General features: G+C 43.5%; 1 non-coding gene across 1 annotated transcript; it reads right to left on the bottom strand.

Moving 5' to 3' along the window:
* Nucleotides 1–11685: 11685 nt before the first annotated feature.
* On the bottom strand, nucleotides 11686–11760 carry Trnas-cga (transfer RNA serine (anticodon CGA)). The gene has a single exon. It is a non-coding gene; the product is annotated as a tRNA-Ser (tRNA).
* Between the last annotated feature and the right edge of the window lie 13518 nt (nucleotides 11761–25278).

Below are 25278 nucleotides of genomic sequence, written 5' to 3'. Positions count from 1 at the left end.
CGACAACCAGTGATATATATATATATATATATATATATATATATATATATATATATATATATATATACTCCTGGAAATGGAAAAAAGAACACATTGACATCGGTGTGTCAGAACCACCATACTTGCTCCGGACACTGCGAGAGGGCTGTACAAGCAATGATCACACGCACGGCACAGCGGACACACCAGGAACCGCGGTGTTGGCCGTCGAATGGCGCTAGATGCGCAGCATTTGTGCACCGCCGCCGTCAGTGTCAGCCAGTTTGCCGTGGCATACGGAGCTCCACGCAGTCTTTAACACTGGTAGCATGCCGCGACAGCGTGGTCGTGAACCGTATGTGCAGTTGACGGACTTTGAGCGAGGGTGTATAGTGGGCATGCGGGAGGCCGGGTGGACGTACCGCCGAATTGCTCAACACGTGGGGCGTGAGGTCTCCACAGTACATCGATGTTGTCGCCAGTGGTCGGCGGAAGGTGCACGTGCCCGTCGACCTGGGACCGGACCGCAGCGATGCACGGATGCACGCCAAGACCGTAGGATCCTACGCAGTGCCGTAGGGGATCGCACCGCCACTTCCCAGCAAATTAGGGACACTGTTGCTCCTGGGGTATCGGCGAGGACCATTCGCAACCGTCTCCATGAAGCTGGGCTACGGTCCCGCACACCGTTAGGCCGTCTTCCGCTCACGCCCCAACATCGTGCAGCCCGCCTCCAGTGGTGTCGCGACAGGCGTGAATGGAGGGACGAATGGAGACATGTCGTCTTCAGCGATGAGAGTCGCTTCTGCCTTGGTGCCAATGATGGTCGTATGCGCCACAATCAGGACTGCATACGACCGAGGCACACAGGGCCAACACCCGGCATCATGGTGTGGGGAGCGATCTCCTACACTGGCCGTACACCTCTGATGATCGTCGAGGGGACACTGAATAGTGCACGGTACATCCAAACCGTCATCGAACCCATCGTTCTACCATTCCTAGACCGTCAGGGGAACTTGCTGTTCCAACAGGACTATGCACGTCCGCATGTATCCCGTGCCACCCAACGTGCTCTAGAAGGTGTAAGTCAACTACCCTGGGCAGCAAGATCTTCGGATCTGTCCCCCATTGAGCATGTTTGGGACTGGATGAAGCGTCGTCTCACGCGATCTGCATGTCCAGCACGAACGCTGGTCCAACTGAGGCGCCAGGTGGAAATGGCATGGCAACCCGTTCCACAGGACTACATCCAGCATCTCTACGATCGTCTCCATGGGAGAATAGCAGCCTGCATTGCTGCGAAAGGTGGATATACACTGTACTAGTGCCGACATTGTGCATGCTCTGTTGCCTGTGTCTATGTGCCTGTGGTTCTGTCAGTGTGATCATGTGATGTATCTGACCCCAGGAATGTGTCAATAAAGTTTCCCCTTCCTGGGACAATGAATTCACGGTGTTCTTATTTCAATTTCCAGGAGTATATATATATATATATATATATATATATATATATATATATATATATATATAAAGAAACAAATCAGTTTATATTTGGAAATTTATTTTAACATTGATCATTGAAATTTCAGCATATTAAATATGATTCATAACTAAACTGGTGCCTTATTTAGCATTGTGAAAATGTGAGATTTTAATCTGACGGAACACATCGAATATGGAGCCAAGATTGGGAGACTGCATACAACACTGCATTCATAAATTAACACACGAAGAACGTTGAAACATATGCAAGAGGAAATTAACCACAACCAACCGATTCAATTTTCACCCAAAGAAGCTTCGTTCGTACCGCAATCCTGTCCGTCATGTAATTACCACACACTGGTGTACTAAATTCATACTAGCTCTCTGTGAATTCTTCCCGAAAAGAACAGCTGAGGGCTACTTTGATGATTACACCACATGCTTCACGTGGTCAACTTGGTTTACACAAAGAGTGTAACTCCACAGCCGGCCGCGGTGGTCTCGCGGTTCTAGGCGCGCAGTCCGGAACCGTGCGACTGCTACGGTCGCAAGTTCGAATCCTGCCTCGGGCATGGATGTGTGTGATGTCCTTAGGTTAGTTAGGTTGAGGTAGTTCTAAGTTCTAGGGGACTGATGACCACAGCAGTTGAGTCCCATAGTGCTCAGTGCCATTTGAACCGTTTTGTAACTCCACAATAATTTTGATAATTAAAATAAATTAGATCGAAAAGCAGTTAACAAAAGAAAAACCTCGAACTGGGTACTTTCGTCTTACTATTGAACTGATGGGCCAAACAATTGTATAAGCACGTGGTACTGGTCTCACAAAGTACACCCCACGTTGGTTGAACAGAAAGAAAAGTTGCTGTATTGAAAAATATTGTCAAGACGAGACGTTATAATTTCACGCAAATTCGAATTTAAGATTGATGATCTTAGTTAGAGTTACTGATCAACACGTGGTTCCACTTTACTCAAAAAATAGTAGTGACAAGGCAACTACCGGAATATATTCTGAACTTCACATTCGAATTACACTGCGTTGCAATTTAAGATAACATTAGATATTTTAGAGCTAAACCCGAAATAAAGGTGATTAAATTTTCAGTTAGGCTGATCTTAAGAAATCCATTGTCCTACGGACCTAGCAGACATGCGCTTAGCCGGAGATGTTACCACTTCAGACGCTTGCCGCGGACCGACTGACCTGGGCGGGCTCCTACCGAGCGTGCTTAACAGATACAAACGGAAGTGACCAGAGAGGCAGCTTCCTATACGAACATGACAAGGGACGGACAGGACCATACTAAGAATAGAAACTTCTCTGCTTTTCGAAAGCGTAGCTATCTGTTCTGACATTGGTCCTGCTGTTCTCTAGCAGACAGTCTTATCTTCTACCATCAAGCATGCAACTAGAAATACATTTGCTCATTCATCCTCTCACACAGAAGGGAAGGGGGATGACAGCATTTTATCATATACAGTATATAAAAGAAAGCGGATGTAGGTTCCGTATGAGACTGTGTGACATGAATTACATATAAACTGTGTTTTTAAAGTGTAGTAGTGTGACAGATCGTCTTGTTTATGTGTAAAGGTAACATGTTTCACTGCTCAGTCTCCACCCAGATGGTCAGAAACACCACAGTAAATTTAGAAAAGGAATTTATGCCGTAAATGATAACAGATTTAAGAAATTAACATGAAAGGAATCCAACAGGGACCTTTAAATAATATTTGAATTCATAACATTATTAAGAGAAAATACTGTAGTGATCTCGAGAAATCATTTTGTGATATGAGATACCATGAAAATTACCAATCAGGTCACCCCACGTTGGGCGCCAAAAATGTAGTGAAAACTAGTCTTCTCTCTGCTGTCAGATTTGAAATGACGAGCAAATGACTAATGAAACTGTCCCACGTTGGAGCCGACAATTAATTGATAATAATAATTAAATGGCATCAAACATAAAGGGGACAAAATTGAGACGTTCATGTATCAATGTAAAAGATTGCTTCTATGATCAAAGCGTGAAAGAAATGTATTTATTTTCGTGCTGTTTACACAAATCAAAACAAAATTATAAATCTCATGGCCGAATTTACTGGGCGTGGACACGACCCAGTTATTAAGGGGAAGGAGGAGGGAACGAATCGTCTCACCATTCTTCGTTATCGTTCATCGTGTAGGCCCCACTGCTGTCGGCGGCAGGCGCTGCGTCGGTATGGTGCGTCGTTTCGGAGCTGTGTTGCGCGAGTCGGCTGGCCTCATCAGCAATCGCGTCGTTGCGGCTGGGTCCAGGTACGATCTCCGAGTTGTCTGACAGGGGTTGGTCGCGCGTCCGATGCTGTGCTACCACAGTGTCGGAAGGCGGATGTGGGCAATCGGTGGAAAAGCGTACATCTCCTCTCGCTTCCGCGGTGTCGCCACGACTCCCACTTTATCGCCTGTCATCCATCTCCCAGCTCAAATCCTCTTCGAAATATTCTTCCTTTCGGCGTTATGATTTGTGGACGAAATTTTCCATGCAGCCCAATAACAGATCGCCGTTTCATCGCCACGCCTCTCCGCTAGGACGGGAAATTTTCTATGTGGCGTGGGCTGACGTGTGCCTCGTGAATTGACCTCTTTTTCACGATTTCACATTCTTAAGATGTTTTCCTGCATTCCGAGATTGCTGGGAGAGCAGCTACACAACACTACTTTACAGCCGCTCTCTCCGCGTGAGCTCTGGACAGATTCATGTTTGGGCTCCGTCTCAAAATCTGCTGGCTTCCTAATTTATAAGGAATGTCCACACTGTCGAGGAAAACATCTTACTAAGAATGCTGGCTTCTTTCACATGCCTCCCTACACCAATTTCACGCAAAAGTGGCAGCGGTCGGACGTATTACAATACATACTATAGTGCAACATATTGATGTTTGTTTGGCTGTTCGGCGTTTTCAATACAGCTGATACTTTCTATCATCTATAATTAATTAGAGCTGCTCAGCGTTATATTGCATATATTTACCGAAATACTAAATCTAAAACGAAACTATTGCTTTTATCATTTCTGTGCTTTGCTGATTTTAGATTATAGTAATACCATCATCCCATACATTGTTTTTAAGAACCGATCTGTTATTCAATTCCTTAACTGTCGTTTGTTGGATTAAAGAAGTGACTATCGAAAATGTGGGGATCTGTTATTTGTGAACGGGCCTTGTAACGGCGAGAATGGGGTTGGGGATGGCTGCGTATATAATGTGTAAAACTTACTTCTGTTGATTCCGCATTTTCATGCCTTTATGTAAACTGTGCTTTCTAACGCGCGCTGTGTCACTCATTACCAGATATTGTCATGTTCCGACACCTCGTGGCACGTGTTCTAGGCTGGAATTTCAAATTTTGTAATGACAGTAGGCTCTGTGGAGTGTTTGTGTGTGTACTTGTATCTCTCTCTCTCTCTCTCTCTCTCTCTCTCTCTCACACACACACACACACACACACACACACACACACACACACACGGACACAGTACTGTGTGTGTGTGTGTGTGTGTGTGTGTGTGTGTGTGAATGAGTGAGTGTTGGGATCTGCTGATCTTTTAGAGCAGTGTTCAGAGTGTTGTGTATTCATTCATTTTTTCTTTTCCTTCCGTTGCCTGCCGGGGTGGCCTAGTGGTTCTATGTTCGAATCATGGGTGTGTGTATTGTCCTTAGGTTAGTTAGGTTTAAGTAGTTCAATGTTCTAGGGGACTGATGACCTCCGAAGTTAAGTCCCATAGTGCTCAGAGCCATTTTTTCCCTTCTGTTCTTTTTGTAGATAGTAATTTTATTCCGGTATATGTTTCTATGGAGGGTCGCTGCTGCATTTAAGAGGTTTTAGGTCAGTTTTATGTCTGTTGGCCTGCGGTTCATATCCATAAAGTGCTTTGCAAATGTAGAGTGACTGCTTTCTTATGTCTCTAAGTGTCCTCCGGTGTTCAGTGTATGTAAGGCTACAATTTGTACCTGGCTGTCCAATATACACTCCTGGAAATTGAAATAAGAACACCGTGAATTCATTTTCCCAGGAAGGGGAAACTTTATTGACACATTCCTGGGATCAGATACATCACATGATCACACTGACAGAACCACAGGCACATAGACACAGGCAACAGAGCATGCACAATGTCGGCACTAGTACAGTGTATATCCACCTTTCGCAGCAATGCAGGCTGCTATTCTCCCATGGAGGCGATCGTAGAGATGCTGGATGTAGTCCTGTGGAACGGCTTGCCATGCCATTTCCACCTGGCGCCTCAGTTGGACCAGCGTTCGTGCTGGACATGCAGACCGCGTGAGACGACGCTTCAGCCAGTCCCAAACATGCTCAATGGGGGACAGATCCGGAGATCTTGCTGGCCAGGGTAGTTGACTTATACCTTCTAGAGCAATTTGGGTGGCACGGGATACATGCGGACGTGCATTGTCCTGTTGGAACAGCAAGTTCCCTTGCCGGTCTAGGAATGGTAGAACGATGGGTTCGATGACGGTTTGGATGTACCATGCACTATTCAGTGTCCCCTCGACGATCACCAGATGTGTACGGCCAGTGTAGGAGATCGCTCCCCACACCATGATGCCGGGTGTTGGCCCTGTGTGCCTCGGTCGTACACAGTCCTGATGGTGACGCTCACCTGCACGGCGCCAAACACGCATACGACCATCATTGGCACCAAGGCAAAAGCGACTCTCATCGCTGAAGACGACATGTCTCCATTCGTCCCTCCATTCACGCCTGTCGCTACACCACTGGTGGCGTGCTGCACGATGTTGGGGCGTGAGCGGAAGACGGCCTAACGGTGTGCTGGACCGTAGCCCAGCTTCATGGAGACGGTTGCGAATGGTCCTCGCCGATACCCCAGGAGCAACAGTGTCCCTAATTTGCTGGAAGTGGCGGTACGGTCCCTACGGCACTGCGTAGGATCCTACGGTCTTGGCGTGCATCTGTGCGTCGCTGCGGTCCGGTCCCAGGTCGACGGGCACGTGTACCTTCCGCCGACCACTGGCGACAACATCGATGTACTGTGGAGATCTCACGCCCCACGTGTTGAGCAATTCGGCGGTAAGTCCACCCGGCCTCCCGCATGCCCACTATACGCCCTCGCTCAAAGTCCATCAACTGCACATACGGTTCACGTCCACGCTGTCGCGGCATGCTACCAGTATTAAAGACTGCGATGGAGCTCCGTATGCCACGGCAAACTGGCTGACACTGACGGCGGCGGTGCACAAATGCTGCGCAGCTAGCGGCATTTGACGGCCAACACCTCGGTTCCTGGTGTGTCCGCTGTGCCGTGCGTGTGATCATTGCTTGTACAGCCCTCTCGCAGTGTCCGGAGCAAGTATGGTGGGTCTGACACACCGGTGTCAATGTGTTCTTTTTTCCATTTCCAGGAGTGTATATCTGGCGGGCCTGTTGAATTTGGACGTGCAACTGTCTGTTTGGCTAACATTAATGCTAATTAACTTGGAATTTTTAATTAATAGTAATTTCCCAGCACAGCGTAACCTGCAACATCCCAACAAGCTGTTTAGACTATTTGTGTGCGCCCTGTATATAAACTATGCAATATGGACCTTAAGAGAGCCTATGAGATAGGCAGACTCTCTTTGACATACTAGAAGAATAACGAACAGAGAGAAAAATCAAGGCACTCATACAGCAATTACGGATACCGCATTCAAAATAAAAGTTACGTGAGACATCTCACAGATATTTGAGATACATGTAAGTGTGAGGTAAGGAGATGCTCGGTCTTGGACAAAATTATCAGCCAACGAGAAGGAAATGTAAAGGGGTTGAATTAGGAAAAACACCTGCAAACAAGACAATGATAAAATGCCTGGCATTTGCAGATTACCTGGCAGTACTCAGCAACAACAGACAAGAAACACCGGAATACTTACATGAAGTCTCTGCCAAAACGGGTCTACAGATATCATATGAGGAAACACAGTACATGGAAAAAAAGGAACAACAGCACACAAGCCATGAAAACAAAACATGGAAGCTTTAACAGAGCGTAAAAATTCAAGTATTTAGGGGAATATATGTACAAACAGGAGGATCAAACGAGGCATCCAACGTAGAACGAACAGAAATATTTCAGAAAGCGTACGAACTGGAATGGACGCACAGCAGTAGAAGAGACATTCCTACACAGGACAAACTAAGACCCTACAATGCAGCCAAACTACCAAAAGCACTCTACGCCTCAGAAACGGCCACAATAGGAGCCTCAGGCATCACAGAGGCAGATAAAATAGAACGTGAAATCCTCAGAAAAATTTTTGGAGCTCTACGCAGAGTTGGCAGATGGATGGAGAGATCAATAAAAGTATTATACAAACACACAGACAGACTCACAGGCATAATTAGAAAACGCCTACTGACATTCTCCAGACAATTTCACAGAATGAACAACAACAGACTCACAAAGGGAATGTTTGATGTAGTAAACAGCGCAATCAGGAAACCCAACTGGGTTCAAGGAATAGAATAACGCCTAAAACTAGCAGCAATGAGTAGTGAAATGATAAATGAAAGAGACAAAATCAGAAACAAAATTATGAATACGAAATCTGAGGTAAAAAAATGAAGAAAAGTGGAGAGATACGGACGGAACAAAGGAAACAGGAACACAAGCAAGAATTTGGAAAAATAAAAAGAAGAAATCAAGAAAAAAATGAAAAATCATCTAATATTAAGGTTACACACTGTCTTAAACCGAAAATGTGTAGAAACAATAATAAACTACGCTGTTTAAGAACAATATTGAACGGCATATGTCTCGGGTACCAATAATCGCAGAGTCAACCACTTACGCTGAAAGTTTTTGTTTCGTCAGCATGCAGAAGACGCCATGGATAATATTAATGGAATATGAATAATATAAATAGGTTACATTTTACTTGTGAGACACTTTCTGACTTCGACCTGTGACGTCACGGGCTAGGGAGAGGCGTCTACAGAAGAATAAGAAGTCAGACTCGCAGTTAGCGCGGCAGGAGGCGGGGTGAGTTAGTGTCCTAACTTGGTGGTGTGTAGTTGTGTGGAAGCGATCGGTAGCTCAGTTTTCGTCTGTTAGCCAACACTTGTTAAACAGTAACTTGGGCGGCGGATCAGTTGCGGTAGTGAATCGCATAGAAGTTAAGAGACATTTAATTGAGATTTCGAGCTGAGGTGACAGTTGCTGCTCCTTTAAAAAACGGTTCTCAGTTGTGTACTTCGTGAGATTATAGACCGCTTGGTTATGCGAGGTTTTGTCAGAAATAACCTAACTGAATTGAGGTCCGACTACTTCTCTCCTACCTTCCCCCTCGGCCCCCTTTCTCCGCCCACCCCCGTACACGAACTCGTTTGTACAGATGTGGAGAATGTGACTCAAGTGACTCAACCTAGTAGCTAAATTTTATAAATCACATACAATTCTGTTGCTGATCCCATAAACACTGTGAGATTAGACCATACGTCTGTTCACTTATCCCTGTTGTCATCAACAACCAAGTTACTACTCTAGAAAGTGTAGTAACATGACACTAAGCACGATGTAAAAATAACAAACATAAAATCTATATCTACATTGATATTCTGCAAATCAAACTTAAGTGCTGGGCAGGGAGTTCATCGAACTACCTTCACAATAATTCTCCATGATTCCACTCACGAACAGAGCGCGGAAATAACAGACACAAATAGGCTATCTTTCTGTGCGAGCTTTCAAATGTTCAAATGTGTGTGAAATCTTGTGGGCCTTAGCTGCTAAGGTCATCAGTCCCTAAGCTTACTCACTACTTAACCTAAATTATCCTGAGGACAAACTCACACACACTCATGCCGGAGGGAGGACTCGAACCTCCGCCGGGACCAGCTGCACAGTCCATGACAGCACCGCCCCTAGACGCGGCTGTGGGAGCTTTGATTTCCCTTTCTCTATTATGATGATCGTTTCCCCCTATGTAGTCCGACGTCAAAAAATATTTTCTCATTTGAAGGAGAAAGTTGGTGACTGACATTTTGAGAGAAGACCCCGCCGCAACGAGAAACGCCTTTGTTTAAATGACGTCCACATGAAATCCTGAATCATGTCCGTGACACTCTCTTCCCTGTTTCTCGATAAAACAAAACGTGTTGCAATTCTTTGAACTTTCTCGATGTACTGTGTTAATCCGACCTGGTAAGGATCCCACACCGCGCAGCAGTACTTCAAAAGAGGACGGAGAAACGTAGTGTAGGTGGTCTCTTTAGTAGGTCTGTTGCAACTTCTAAGTGTTCTGCGAATAAAACAAAATCTTTGGTTCGTCTTCCCCTCAACAATTTCTGTGTGTTCTTTCGAATTTAAGTTGTTCGTAATTATTGTTCCTAGGAATTCAGTTGACTCTGCAGCCTTTGGTTTTGATTGACTTAAGGTGGAACTGAAGTTTAACGGATTCATTTTAGCACTCTGTGGATGACGTCAGTCATTTTTTAGGGTCAACTGCCACTATTTGCCGCATATAGATATTTTATCTAAATCGTTTTCCAATTTGTTTGTTCTTCTGTGACATACGAAAGACAAACGACGATATACGACAAACGTTAGAATCATCTGCAAACGACCTAAGACGACTGTGCAGATTCCCTCCCAAATTGTTTATACAGATAAGGAATAAAAGAGGGCCTAAAACACTACTTTGGAAAACGTCAGAAATCACTTACGTTTTACTCGAAGACTTTCCATCAGTTCCTAAGAACTGCGATGACTCTGACCTACAAACCGCTTGTGAGGTACGGTGTCAAAAGCCTTCTCGAAATCTAGAAATACGGAGTAAATTTAAAATTCTTTGTCGATAGCAATCAACATTTCATGTTGGTAAATAGCTAGTTTTGTTTCAAAAGAACGATGTTTTCTAACTCCGTGTTGACTATGGGTCAACAGACTGTTGTGTTCAAGGTAATTCATAATGTTTGAACTCAATATACGTTCCAAAATCCTGCTGCATGTCGACGTTAGTTATATGGGTCTGTAATTTAGCGGATTACGCCTATTGACTTTCTTGAATATCTATGTGACCTGTGCCACTTTCCAGTCTTTGGTAACTGATCTTGCGGCGAGTGAGCGGATGTACAGGGTGATTTTTTCTGCCGTGTACAAACTATAATGACCGACTGATCGATGAGAGGATATGGAACAAAAAAATTTATGTCCGGATATGCATGGTTTCCATGCTAGAGAAAAAGGTTTCCACGTGTCTCAACGCATGCGTGTACGCGAAGTAGCATCTTCTGCCGTACACGTTCGCATCGGCCAGGCTGCAGCAGAACAGTGTCAAAGGCAGCATGAATACGCTGTTCCAGTGTCTCCACATCTGGAATGGGCCTGCATACACGATACGTTTGAGATGCCATGGGTTGATATACAGCGTATTGACATCCGGTGTGTAACGCTATTTCACATCCACTACAAGGTGAGTCAGCAGGGGAAGTGAGTCGGACACAACATTATCAATTACTGTGGCAGGAGAGGGTGCTAGGGCATGACGAACGAGGAACAGTACCACCTTCTGAGAAGTGAGTCGGACTATACATAAACAATGACTTTGGTAGGAGATGGTACTAGGGCATGACGTACAAGGAATAGGACCACCTTCTGAGAAGTGAGTCGGACACAACATTATCAATCACTATCGCAGGAGAGGGCGCTGGGTTGACGTACGAGCAACAGTACCACCTTCTAGGAAGTGAGTCGGACACGACGTTATCAATAACTATGGCTGGAGAGTGCATTAGGGCATGACGTACGAGGAACATTACCACTTTCTGAAAAGTGAGCCGGACAAAACATTGTCAATTACTATGGCAGAAGAGGATCAGTACCACCTTCTGAGAAGTGTGTCGGACAGATCAATATCAATTAGTATTTCAGGAGACGACGCTATTGCATGATGTATGAAGAATAATACCTCCACCTGAGAAGTGAGTCACACACAACATTATCAATTACTATAGCAAGAGAGGGTGCTAGTGCATGACGTACGAGGAACAGCACCACTTTCTGATAAGTGAGTCGGACACAACATTATCAATACTATGCCAGGAGAAGCGCAAGGGCATTACGTACGAGAAACGGTGCCACCTTCTGAGAAGTGAACTGAACACAACACTATCAATTACGAAACTTCCAGGCAGATTCAAACTGTGTGCCCGACCGAGACTCGAACTCGGGACCTTTGCCTTTCGCGGGCAAGTGCTCTACCAACTGAGCTACCGAAGCACGAGTCACGTCCGGTACTCACAGCTTTACTTCTGCCAGTACCTCGTCTCCTACCTTCCAAACTTTACAGAAGCTCTTCTGCGAAACTTGCAGAACTAGCACTCCTGAAAGAAAGGATATTGCGGAGACATGGCTTAGCCACAGCCTGGGGGATGTTTCCAGAATGAGATTTTCACTCTGCAGCGGAGTGTGCGCTGATATGAAACTTCCTGGCAGATTAAAACTGTGTGCCCGACCGAGACTCGAACTCGGGACCTTTGCCTTTCGCGGGCAAGTGCTCTACCAACTGAGCTACCGAAGCTTCGGTAGCTCAGTTGGTAGAGCACTTGCCCGCGAAAGGCAAAGGTCCCGAGTTCGAGTCTCGGTCGGGCACACAGTTTTAATCTGCCAGGAAGTTTCATATCAGCGCACACTCCGCTGCAGAGTGAAAATCTCATTCTGGAAACTATCAATTACTATGGACGTAGAGGGCGCTAGGATACGACATACGAGGAACAGTACCACATTCTGAGGTGTGAGGTTTACACAACATTATCTACTACTATGGCAGGAGAGGGCGCTAGGGCATGACGAACGAGGAACAGTAAAACCTTCTGAGAAGTGAGTTGAACAATACCGTAACAATTATTATGGCAGGAGAGGGTGCTAGGGTATGACGTACGAGGAACAGTACCACTTTCTGAAAAGTGAGTCGGACAAAACATTATCAATTGCTATAGTAGAAACGGGCGTAAGAGCATGACGTATGAGGAACAAGACTACTTTCTGAAAAGTGAGTCGGACACAACATTATCAATTGCTATGGCAGGAAAGGGCACTAGGGCATGACATACGACGAACAGTACCACCTTCTTAGAAGTGATCGGAGACAACACTATCAATTACTATGGCAGGGGAGGGCTCTAGGACATGACATATGAGGAACAGTACCACCTTCTTAGAAGTGAATCGGACACAACATTATCAATTACTATGGCTGGAGAGTGCATTAGGGCATGACGTACGAGGAACATTACCACCTTCTGAGAAGTGAGTCGGACAAAACATTGTCGATTACTATGGCAGCAGAGGCACTAGATCATGACATACGAGGAACAGTACCACCTTCGGTGAAGTGAGTCAGACACAACAATATCAATTACTATGGCAGGAGACAACACTAGGGCATTACGTACGAGGTAAAGTACCACCTTCTGAGAATTGAGTAGAACACAATATTGTCAGTTACTATGGTAGGAGAGTTTTCTAGGTCATGACGTACGACGAACAGTACCGACATCTGAGAAGTGAGTCATACGCGACATTATCAATTACTATGACAATAGGGAGTGCTATGGCTTGGTGTACGAGGAACAGTACTACCTTCTGATTACTGAGTCAGACACCACATAATGAATTACTATGACAGGAGAGGTCGCTAGGCCGTGATGTACAAGGAACAGTACCAGATTCGTAGAAGTGAGTCGGAAACAACATTATCAATTACTATTTCAGTAGAGGACGCTGGAGCATGACGTACGAGAATTAGTACCACCTTCTGAGAAGTGAGTAGGACACATCATTATCAATTACTATGGCAGGAGAGGACGCTAGACCTGACGTACGAGGTGAGTAGGACGCAACATTATCAATTACTATTAAAGGCGAGGGCGCTAGCGATTCACGTTTGAGGAACACTACCACCCACTACGAGGAAACCACGCATGTTGTAACTGTGGCTGCATGGTACAGCGCGTATTAGACCGCAGTCTCCGTGAAAAATATGATTGAATAAATGGTGTCTAGCTAGGAAACCACGCATTTCCTTACACAAGTACATTACACCTTTTTTTCTGTATGGTCTCATCGATTAATACCTTGAATTTGTAAAAGGTGGAAAAAGTCACCCTGTATATGACTGTTAAATATGGAGCTTTATCATCAGCATACTCTGAAAGGAACCTTCTGGATTTACAATCTGGTCCGGGAAACTGGTTTTCTTTTAGTACAATAAGTGATTTAAATTGCTTCACTTCTCTGAGGATGTATATTTTTAAGTTACTCATGATCGAATTCTGGAATATTTACTCTGTCTTGTTTGGTGAAGGAATTTCGGAAGGTTGTATTTAGTAACTCTACGTTAGCAGCACTGCCATCGATAGTATTTCTGTTGTTATCCCACAGAGAAGGCATTGATTATGTTTGCCCCTCTAGCATACTTTACATACGACCGGACCTTCGTGTTTGACGGCTGTCACATTCAATTTAACCTCGCCGCGAATTTTAGACCAATATCGAAAGGACATCTAACTGATATTTCAGAAGCTTTCAGCATGACGCGCAGACCTACTCGTAAAGGTGACATGTAATTACGCTGGTTCAAAAATACCTGAAAGAGCCATTGCATTCAGCGCACCTAACTGTTGGGACTTGTGAAACGTCCTTGTGGGAAACAATACTTATCTTAGGACTGCTCTTCGCTGGAGGAGAGAATGGCGGACGCAAAATCTTATATTCTGATCAGAGTCTATTTGACTGCAACAACTGATCGTTTAATCAGTTTATAGAATTGTGGAAGCCGATGGAAATTATCATGTTTATAGGAGGCATATCGTGGGCTCACAGGGTCGGAGGTGACGTTTGCACATTTCAGGTCTGGAGTTAGTTATTCCGCCAGACCTAAAAGCTTAGAATAAATTGCAAACATTTTTCAGTGGGCGGGTGCTGAGTTATGATTAGATATGTTGCAGGTTTTTAGGCTAGTGTTGTCAATTGCTGAATGTACATAAAATTTAAGATTGAGAGGCAGAGGCCTTGCATCAGATCGTGGAGCCTTGTCTTAGCTGAAGATTTGTTAGCTCGGTACGGGCTTTTGTTAAAGTTTCGAGAACATACCTTCACCGAAGAGTCAAGCAGTATATTGCTCCCTCCTACGTATATCTCGCGAAGAGACCATGAGGATAAAATCAGAGAGATTAGAGCCCACACAGAAGCATACCGACAATCCTTCTTTCCACGTACAATACGAGACTGGAATAGAAGGGAGAACCGATAGAGGTACTCAGGATACCCTCCGCCACACACCGTCAGGTGGCTTGCGGAGTACGGATGTAGATGTAGATGTAGATGTAGATGTAGAGACATGGTCAGCTCTAATAGAAGTTAACAATTGGCATTTTTTTCTCTGGAAACTTGAAGTGTTTTCTTTTTGGTGTGACTCTTTGTAACACCATAATTAATTCTATAAATATTTTGTACTGATTAATTCTGTTTCATGTGGAGTATGTATTTTTTTTACTGTGTAATGTCTTTGACCTATTGTAATGACGTGGAAAGTTGCGTAAAATGTTTTCTCTTTACCATTTAAATTCTTTGTATTTATTGGAGAAAAATGTTGTATAAATATGTGGCTTTTGTGTTGACATGTTAATGTGTTTAAATATTAAGATTTTTAAAAGATGTTTATTTACAACTATGTACAAGCTGGTTCATATCTAGGGACTTGCATTGTATAAAATGAAAAGCAACAGTACTTCCCATTTGTAGCGCAAATTGGAAGTGGTTGGCGCGGGCTAAAAGAGGGATGTGGCGCTCAGTCTGGGCGCCAAGTGAAAGAACACAGTCAGTCGGCAGCTAACTACTGGATAAGGCTGGTCTGAGCCGCAAGTGAGTGAACAGCACAAGAGCCGAGGGTAGCACCCAGCACCTGGATTAATATGGAAAAGGCCTCGGGTGCGTGTACGGCTCTAAAATGGTGCTCTGTTATTGGAAAAGGCTCTAAATTTGGTAATTTTGTCGCTAAGAAGCAAGTAATAGAGGAAATTACATCCAGAGGAAATACCAGGTAGCCACCATATACTAGACACCAATATTGTGCCATCACTTCAGCAAATTTATGAGGTCAGATTTATGTCAAAGTGTGTAGCAGTACATTTAAGTGTTGTATAATTTGCAATAATAAGGCAAATTACGTTAAACTGTGTCTTACCCTTGAACTGGTTCCTCTCATCATACCTCTTAGGATCCATTCCACATAATTACTAACATCCGAGTACCCTGTGTGTGAAAGACGATTGAAAATAAGTGATGGTTGGTGTTGCTGAATTTTGAGTGCAACAAGATATATAGAAATACTGTAGGTTTCAATGAAATCAAGGGAGGTAGTTAGTATTGCATTTATAAAAACCCCCATAGCGTCTGATTTGTTTTAATTCAAAGTATTTGTGCTCCGAAGATTAACTGCATTTAATTCTGTCAGTGAAAATTACTTGTTGTGCTAATGACAAAAGGAAGCACATTATATTGTGGTTAGTTAGAGTAAATTGCATTTAAAGTCATACTTAAGGACCTTTATAAAACAGCACTGACATTAACTGTTTCAAAATTCCTGCAAGATGAGTAAAATGAGTGAAAGAATAAAACCAAATTTGTATTTCACAATTTGTCTCAGAAAAGTGTGTTTAGTTTGCTTTATGATAATGGTGATTTTAAAGGCCCTGACTTTTGTGTTGATTAATATGAGAAAACATTCTTGAACAATGAGTTTACTAATTGCATTTTGAAGAAATTCTATAGTTTTGTGTGCTTTGTATAGTTAAATTTGGAAAGACAGTGTGAGGGCCCCAACCTTAGTCTTTACCTATGAAAGATAAAGTTAATGTAATTGTCCTTATCCATAAAAACAGAAACAATATTAATTCTTAATGACTGTAAAAATCCTAATGCAAGTGACTTTCAATTATAATTGTACTATTTGGAAAGTAACTGTTGAAATAGGACTATGTCCATGTCCAATTTCTGATTTAGTACTGACTTTCATAACTTTTGGTGATCACATAATTCATATATAACAAAGTAATCACTATTGAGAAGAAATAAGCCGTTAATGGTTTCTGTGAGAACTTGCATATACTGTTTATATTTGCTACCATCACTGTACCACTTGTCTGGTTATAGTAGAGTTTTTTGCACTTCTCTGGGAAAGAAGTAATGGTAGTTTTCCTTTACCAAAATTCAATACAGTTTCTTAAAAGTAATGTTTCATATGACTATGCCTAATTAGGCTGGCGACCGTATTTTATTTCATTTAAGTAAACTGGATTACTTAAGCAATTTCCAAATTTCAATATTAAGCTTTCTGGTTTCTATTGATATATTAAATTCAGGTTCGATAAACCTAATCTATTAGGTAACTGACGGTCAATTTACTTAAATCCTCCCAGAGAGCAACATTTGCTGCTACGTGATACTATATTTGGTAATGCACGTGGTGCCAGTGTAACAAGCGACGCAGTGTAGTGTTATACTTGGGTTTTTACGCTACAGTGCTATCTGTAGGACAGTAAGTGTTATATTTGACTTCCTTATGACAGGACTAAAATCTTATTGTCACTAGGTAAACTGCATGAAGATATAACAAACGTTGTATTAAGTGTTCTATCTTAACTTACACAGCTGTAAATTCCTAGGCTGTTTTGTCCTTGTGGAGACTACCCGAAGAAGCTGCAAAGGACTAGTTTAAAAACAATGTGTTGTCTCCTGGAGGGGTACGTTTCTGAGTCCAGAGGTGGGATTTTGGGAATACTTGCGCATGCAGTTCGATTGCCGCAGGCCATTTATCATTTGTGTTGGACTTGCCTCCGTAGGCCTGCACTCTGCCTTGAGCCTCTTTAATCGGCAACCATTATTAATCAGACTAGCTATCTCATTGAAACGTTAATTGCAGATGATATACGGAAGGAGTTTGTCAGCTAGCATTCCCGCACACGAACGTTAACAACTCTTTAAAGAACTAGTCATAATCAGAAAAGGCTCTGTGGTGAATTCATGGGCTCCGTAAGAACCAATTAGCATGTTTTAGCAGAGGTGCCCCGTTTTCACAATTCACGCCTACAACGAGCGTCCATTTTAGAATATTCCGACAACTCGAATCCTGCAGACTCGGCTTGGGATGTGGTAAATAGTGGAGAGTCGCTTTGCGGGCGTTTGTGGCTTTGGCAGGAGGCTGCGAGGCGTTGCACGATAATTACCACTGTGGGGGTGGGGATGGAGGAGGGAGGCAGCACGCGACCTGACTCTCAAGCGACCACGGCCCTCCCCTACAAAGGACGCGGCCGCCTTTAACGAGTTGTTTCCATAAGACCCGGCTGTTGCACCCAGATGAGGCCGTTTCTGGAAGCCCTTAGTAGCTCCCTGTACAGGAAAACGTGAAGTCGACTGATCAGTTCCTGAGTATCAACTTTAGCCGCGTACAGCTCCTCAGCTACCACTAATAGCATTTAGATAGTGCAGAACACAATAAAAGGACTAATCCTGTTGGGGAAAACATTCTGTCACGTATTTAGGAGCATTTTCTGTTGTGCCCTAAGTGCTCTGCACAGAATGAAAGCGTGATGACACAAGCGCGTGAGTGAATAATTTTATCGTCGAGTGACGATATGGGTGTCCTGGTTTTATATTATACGCTAGGACTATACGGATGCTCACACACGATCGCTTAAACTGACATTCATATCATTCGCAACTGAATTAGAAAAAGCTCATGCTTTGCAGAGAGACTACTACGGTGAATGGTCTAATTCGGTGCTTCACGTGACAGTGATACCAGAGAATGAGATGGTTGCCAGATACTGGGTGCTCGATGCACCCTAGAGAAGTACAGGCATTCGGATTTTCACGTACAATGTGTCAACGGTGTGTCGTGACTGCCTCGGTATGTGAAAAGCAATCACTGTGATAGTAGCCTTAGTGAGCAAAAACATCCCCAATACAGGATTGGAACAGCCACAGAGCTGCAGATCACTCAACAATTCAGCAAAAACCAATGGCCAACCATAGACTTCTCCACTGCTTGCCATATGCGGCAGATATTAGTATGAATTGAAGCAGCGAGAAAGATCCTTAGCTCGGACGAGCTGCGGTTCACGCTGGAAAATGACGATGGTGTGTTACGAATATGTCAAAAATCACACGACGTAGTCCATCCCTCTTGACGAAATGGCAGGTTTTAGGCGGGTGGCGGTATTAACTTTCCGGTCTGGCTACTTGTAACAGCAGCTATAGCATGAAAAATGCCTCCACGCACGGGGTACAAAACACATTTCCACAAACACCATTCTCTGATCATTACATGCCACACGGCGCAGAGGTTAACATGAACTCTGGAACACTGTCACTGGACGGTCAAACCCGCAAAAAGAGGTGACCTTGACTGATTAGATGTGATGTACGTTGATACATGCTGCCGGTTTTGTGACGTAGCCTAAGCAAACTAGATAGATAACTACCGTCAACCGCTTATCTTGTTGAAATCAGGATCGACACCGATTCGATGATCGAAAATGTAGTAGAGAGCTGACATTGCAACTGCAAGTGAGGTGAATTCAAATAAATAGCGGGAAAAAAACTCCAGAATATTCTCAAACAGCAATACATAGTCAAATGAATTCCAGGTCTAAGTCAAGACTCAAAAATAAAGGCTACAATGTTTAGTTTGTCTTCTGTTGTCAAATAATTTATACATTAATCGTAATAATGTGTAATGAGTCATTTTACATTCACATTACACATGCAAGTGCAACTATGGCTATATTCTGAATATTTACAAGTGCCTTTTATCCTTTTTATTTTCTGTACACATGTTGAAGTAGGTGGTGGTAGTATTGGGAGAACATATGTATCATTCCACTCTGCAGTGTTGCCACATATATCCAAGATGGCGGCGGTGACGTCATCCAAGATGACATCTTGTAGACTTGGCAACGACGCATGACGTCATTTAAGATGGCTGCCATGACGTCATTCAATATGGCTGCTTTTGGCGGGAAACTGTGACACCCCATCCCCCAGAAAAATAATGCCAAGTTCAAATTCCAACAGGATAATGCACCACACCTCGGTTATCTCTACTACGTAAAGAAAATGGCGGGAAGAAAGGTCACTTGGGCTAACCTAAGTCACCCGAGCGCCAATTCCTCCCACGAACTGGCGCCAAGTGTGAATTCCAATAGGATAATGCATCACACCCCAGTTATCTCTTCAAAGCAAAGAAAATGGCGGGAAGATATCTCACTTGGGCTACCTCCCCTAACCTACGTGACCCGACCACCACTTCTTGTACAAACTGGCGCCAAGTTTGAATTTTGGTGGGAAGGTAGGTCACTTGGGGTTTCACTGCTGGCGTGAAAGAAAGGACACTTGTATTAACCCGACGTCCTCCTAAGGATTCGTGGGAAAAAGGACTTGTCTTTATTATTTAACCAATTCCAAGCAAATGTGTTCGCCACTGGGTCTGGACTCCAACTGGCTTAGTTCTGATCGCCACTAGTTGAGGGCGCTATTATGTCGTCAGGTGATGACGCAAGTACCGTTATCCTAGATGGCGCCGCCCACTATGTCAACCAAGAGGTCCAGAGCCCAACTGGTTTAGTTCGCATCGTCCCCACCCGAGGGCGTTACCATGACATCAGGTGATGACGCAAATACTGTTTTTCAAGTTGCCTGCATACATTTTCTTCACCATGTGCTCTAGGACACACGTCCACTGCAGGGTCCCATTACCTAACCCAAGATCGTCTGCTCTCTCTCTCTCTCTCTCGCTCGTTCATAATGGCATATGCGTCGTGTCAGCAGCCCGTTAGCAAGTGACTGCTTACTTCACAGCCTCCTACCTGCACCTTCATACTTGCGCCAGAGATAGTCTTCTGTAAATATCGTAACTATTACTAAAATGTAGACTTTCACGGCCGGAAATGTCGAGTCCATTATAATTATCCGGGATATTATGCAGTGGTCGGTTGATGAATTTTGTCTCAATTCCCAACGTTTCGTCGCCGACTGCGGGAGACATCTTCAAAGGGGTCCGTAGGTCGATAGAAGGTCCAACACACCCAGTGGCTCGCTACTGTAGCGATTAGCGAGCCAGTGGGTGTGTTGGACCTTCTGTCGACCTACGGACCCCCTTGAAGATGTCTCCCGCAGTCGGAGACGAAACGTTGGGAATTGAGACAAAATTCATCAACCGACTACGGCATAACAGCCCGGATAATTATAATGGACATGATCGTAACTATTGTAACACTCACATCATGAATCTAATGCGTGAATTACCTAACTACTTAATTCCATTTCAATATTAATTATATTCAGTAACTGAATGTACCACTTCGATATTCAATAAACAAATCAAAACTTCCACGTTTTCCGACTATGGATGTAGTGTTCCTTCATGACATAGCACCCCCAACCCCTAGAATGCTGCTCTCCTATTGGCTACTGCATTAGTCATGTGACTCTACGTCATAGAACCTATATAAACCAAACGACATATCAACTCACCCTCACTCTACTCCTATACTTGGTTCAGTACGTGTGTGTGAAGTCGCCAGTCTACTTTGTTTCAATATGAAGCGTACAGGCAGCACCAATAGCAGTGACAATGCCACTGGCAACAGCACCAACCGATGCTGTGTATAGGCAAATCAATTACCTGGTAAGTACATTTTCAGTGTTCCAATATCTGCATCGTTTAACTCAGTGTCTCTATGTTATATCTATTTTGGACAACTCTCTGCATAGACTGCTACGTCTTGCAACGAATTGTGTGTGTTAGTACGTCTATGTGTTCTGTTTCACAATGTTATATCTGCTTTTGGACCGCTGTCTATACACATTACTAGGTCTTTGAATGGACTGTATGTATTTTTATGTGTCTATGTGTTCTTTGTCTCTATGTTATATCTGTTTTGGACCGATCTCTATACAGATTACTATGTCTTTTAACAGATTGTATGTGTTTTTATGGATCTATGTGTTCTCTGTCTCTATGTTATATATGTTTTGGACTACTCTCTATACGGAGTGCTAGGTCTTTTAATGGATTGTATGTTTTGTATGTCTATGTGTTTTGTGTCTCTATGTTATATCTGTTTTGGAACCCTCTATATTCAGATTCGTAGGTCTTTTAACAGATTATATGTGTTTGTGTGTCCATGTGTTCCGTGTTTGTATGTTATATCTGTTTTGGACCGCTCTCTGTACAGATTGCTATGTCTTTTAACAGAGTGTATGTGTTTGTGTGTCTATGTGGTCTGTGCCTCTATGATATAGCGGTTTTGGACCTCTCTCTATACAGAATGCTAGGTCTTTTAAGAGATTGTATGTGTTTGTGTGTCTATGTGCTCTGTGTCTTTATGTTATATCTGTTTTGTACCGCTCTCTATACGGGTTGCTATGTGTTTTAACGGATTGCATGTGTTTCTGTATCTATGTGTTCTCTTTTTCTGTGTTATATCTGCTTTTATGCCGCTCTCTATACAGACTGCTAGGTCTTTAAATGGACTGCATATGTTTTTATGTGTCTATGTGCTCTGTGTTTGTATGTTATATCTGTTTTTGACCGCTCTCTACACAGATTGCTTGGTCTTTTATCGGATTGTATGTGTTTGTTTGTCTATTTGGTCTGTGTCTCTATGTTATATCGGTTTTGGGCCGCTCTCTATACAGAGTGCTAGATATTTTAACGGATTGTAAGTGTTTGTGGCTATGTGCTATGTGTCTCTATGTTATATCTGTTTTGAATCACTCTCTATAAAGATTGATAGGTCTTTTAACGCATTGTATGTGTTTTTATGTGTCTATGTGTTTTTTCTCTCTATGTTATGTCTGTTTTGGACCGATGTCTATACAGATTGCTAGGTCTCTTAACGGATTGTATGACTTTGTGTGTCTATGTGCTCTGTGTCTCTATGTTATATCTGTTTTGGACCGGTCTCTATTCTGATTGCTAGGTCTTTTAAGAGATTGTTTGTGTTTATGTGTCTATATGTTCTCTGTCTCTGTCTTATCTGTTTTCGGCCGCTGACTGCTGCACCCTTTAAAGTGATTGCGCTAGTTCTACAGAGATTTTCTTCCATAATCGATATTGTACTCGGTCTCTGCTATCTTTCTAGATTACATCCCCAAAATGCTGGAAGAGCTTGATCAACAGCTGGAGTTGGAGAAGGCTGAAGCACAGCTCGAATGTAAGTACATCTCTAATAAAAACCTAGTTCCTAGATGAAATAATTTCCTAAAATATATATAATCATCTTCCAAGTGTCTAGATTGAGCTTTCTTAGACATATTCTTTTCTTTTCCTTCTAGATGATGATTATTACATGCATAGGGAGGGGTGCTCTGAGGACAGCATGCGAATCAATGGTGAAATGGCGGCCACTGCAGAAAGCCGCCAAATTATAGAGCTTTTAGAGGAGGAGCACGATCTGCCTTAGTGGGTGGGAGACCTGACTGAATGTGGCAATGAGTTGCTCATACCATGGAGACAGAGCAGAGAAGGTGAATACTTTTGAACATTATCATTGTAGCAAATAATTACTATTATTTAGTCTTATTATTTATTGCTCTTTTAAAGCTACATCGTTAAACTTATATTTTTCTTATTTATGGTACAGTTATATCACACAGTGTGTAGCCCCCCATCAGAACTGCGCAAAAGGTGGCAGCTGTAGTGCCTCTCCCCCACCATTTCAGACCCTCTGGTGTCCATGCACAACACAGTTGGCAGTAGAGGAAGAACAGCACCTGCAACCGCGTCTCACCCCAGGAGCCGCCGCCGCAGCCGATTGCTCCAGACGGCAATGTGACCTCCGCCTCCTCCTCAACCAGCTGCCCTCCGCCGCCAACGCAAGGTTCGTGTGCTCGCTCACATAACCCTCCCTGCAGATGACGTGCCATCGCGAGCCCCATTTTCGACCGGTTATACACCTAGTTGTAGTACTAATAGTAATAGTGATTATCCTGTGGCTAGCAGTAGTGCTCTCCCGGATTCTATTGATAGTGGATTGGATCATAATAATGGCATAATGATCCCCTAGAATACTCTTCAGTTGGTAGGGTGCATTTCTTTCTCTAGAATTGAGAATCCGGGAGGGAGGTACCGCCACCCTGTCATATTTCTAGAGGCGTGCCTGCCGGTCTTGGAGTCCAAGCTCCTCAAAATCCTAGAGGATCCGAGATTTAACGCCATTAAGTGCAGTGTAATATTATGCTGCGAATTGAGTCACCCCCCTAAACATCAAGGTGACGTAGAGATCACGACTCTGCACAATATATGTGGTGATAATGCCGTTATTTCTCGGAGCACATCCATTGCTGAGCGGGATCGAGAATCCACCTTGATAACTGTTTTTGCCCGATTTTCCGAGATGGAAGTATATGGGTCCGCTAAAGCGCTCAACTGTATACCACACCTCGACATCCATATACATGTCTATGATCCAATAAATGGAGGGTCCAGTTATATTAAACTCCCTGTTGATATTGAGAACAAGTGGCCATGCATTAATGTCCAAAATACAAACGATCAAACTTGTTTTCCATGGCCAGTCTTGGCTTGTGAGAGAAATTACAATTCCAAATATCATCCTGAGCGTCCGAGAAATGACAAAGTCAATGATATTAGAAGACAGTATAACATCAATGGTATAGAGTTCCCTGTAAGGCTCCAGGACATACATGAGTTGGAGGCTCCGAATGCCGGAATATCGGTTAACGTTTATGGCCTGGATAAGAAGAAGAAGGACAAGTAGATGTGCAAGACAAACGCACTGTAATCGGCCCTCTCCATTTCTCAAAATTTGCAGGTGACGGAGAGGTGCATGTTAACATGCTGCTCTTCTCTGAATGTGATAATTATTACTATGTCTGGTTCAAAGACATGACCCGGCTCCTTTCCTCCCAACAAAAAATTGCCATAAAAAGCATATTCGTTTAAGGTGGTTGAAATATTTTTCATCTGAAGAGTTATTAGCGATACATCTATCAGATTGTGCTTCCAAGGACGCGGTACGTGTGATTATGCCTACTGAGGAAAATAACTTCATTAAATTTCAAAATGCTCACCACCAGTAGCGTTGTCCTTTTGTAGTGTACACCGACTTTGAATGCCTGCTGGCTCCTATTACTCGCTGTGAAGGGAATCCCTTAGCCTCACACATAAACTTCACGCAGAAACACGTACCTAATGTGGCAGCGTTCCAAGTTATATGTGGATATGATTCTAAACTTAACCGCTCCCAGTCTTACATAGGGGACGGTCCCACAGTTTAGCTTCTCACTAAGCTTGAGAAGCCCCCATGGGAAGTTGATAGGCTCTACAGCACCAACATTCCCATGAGCAAATCATAGAAAGTTGATGAAATGTATGAAAAGGCGGTTAATTGTCATATTTGTGGGCTAGCCTTAGACAGAAAAGCGGAAACTCCTGATAGAGACCTCTGTCATCTTACGGGTAAGTTCCGCGGTGCAGCTCACAAAGCATGCAATTTGAGGTATAAGTTACCTACACACATACCCGTGTTTTTTCATAATTTGAGCGGTTATGACGCTCATTTTCTCGTTGAGCACTTTGCTAATTTCGGTATGAAGAAAGATCAGGTCAGTTTCCTTCCTGAAAGTGTTGAGAAGCACATTTCTTTCTCTAAACGAATGACGCCAAAAATTACACTCCACTTCCTTGACTCTTTACCCTTTATGCCGACTT

The sequence above is a fragment of the Schistocerca gregaria genome, chromosome X, assembly GCF_023897955.1.
Source record: "Schistocerca gregaria isolate iqSchGreg1 chromosome X, iqSchGreg1.2, whole genome shotgun sequence".
Lineage (NCBI taxonomy): Eukaryota > Metazoa > Arthropoda > Insecta > Orthoptera > Acrididae > Schistocerca > Schistocerca gregaria.
The sequence above is the reverse complement of the archived record's forward strand: the minus strand, read 5'-3'. Positions and strand labels throughout refer to the sequence as shown.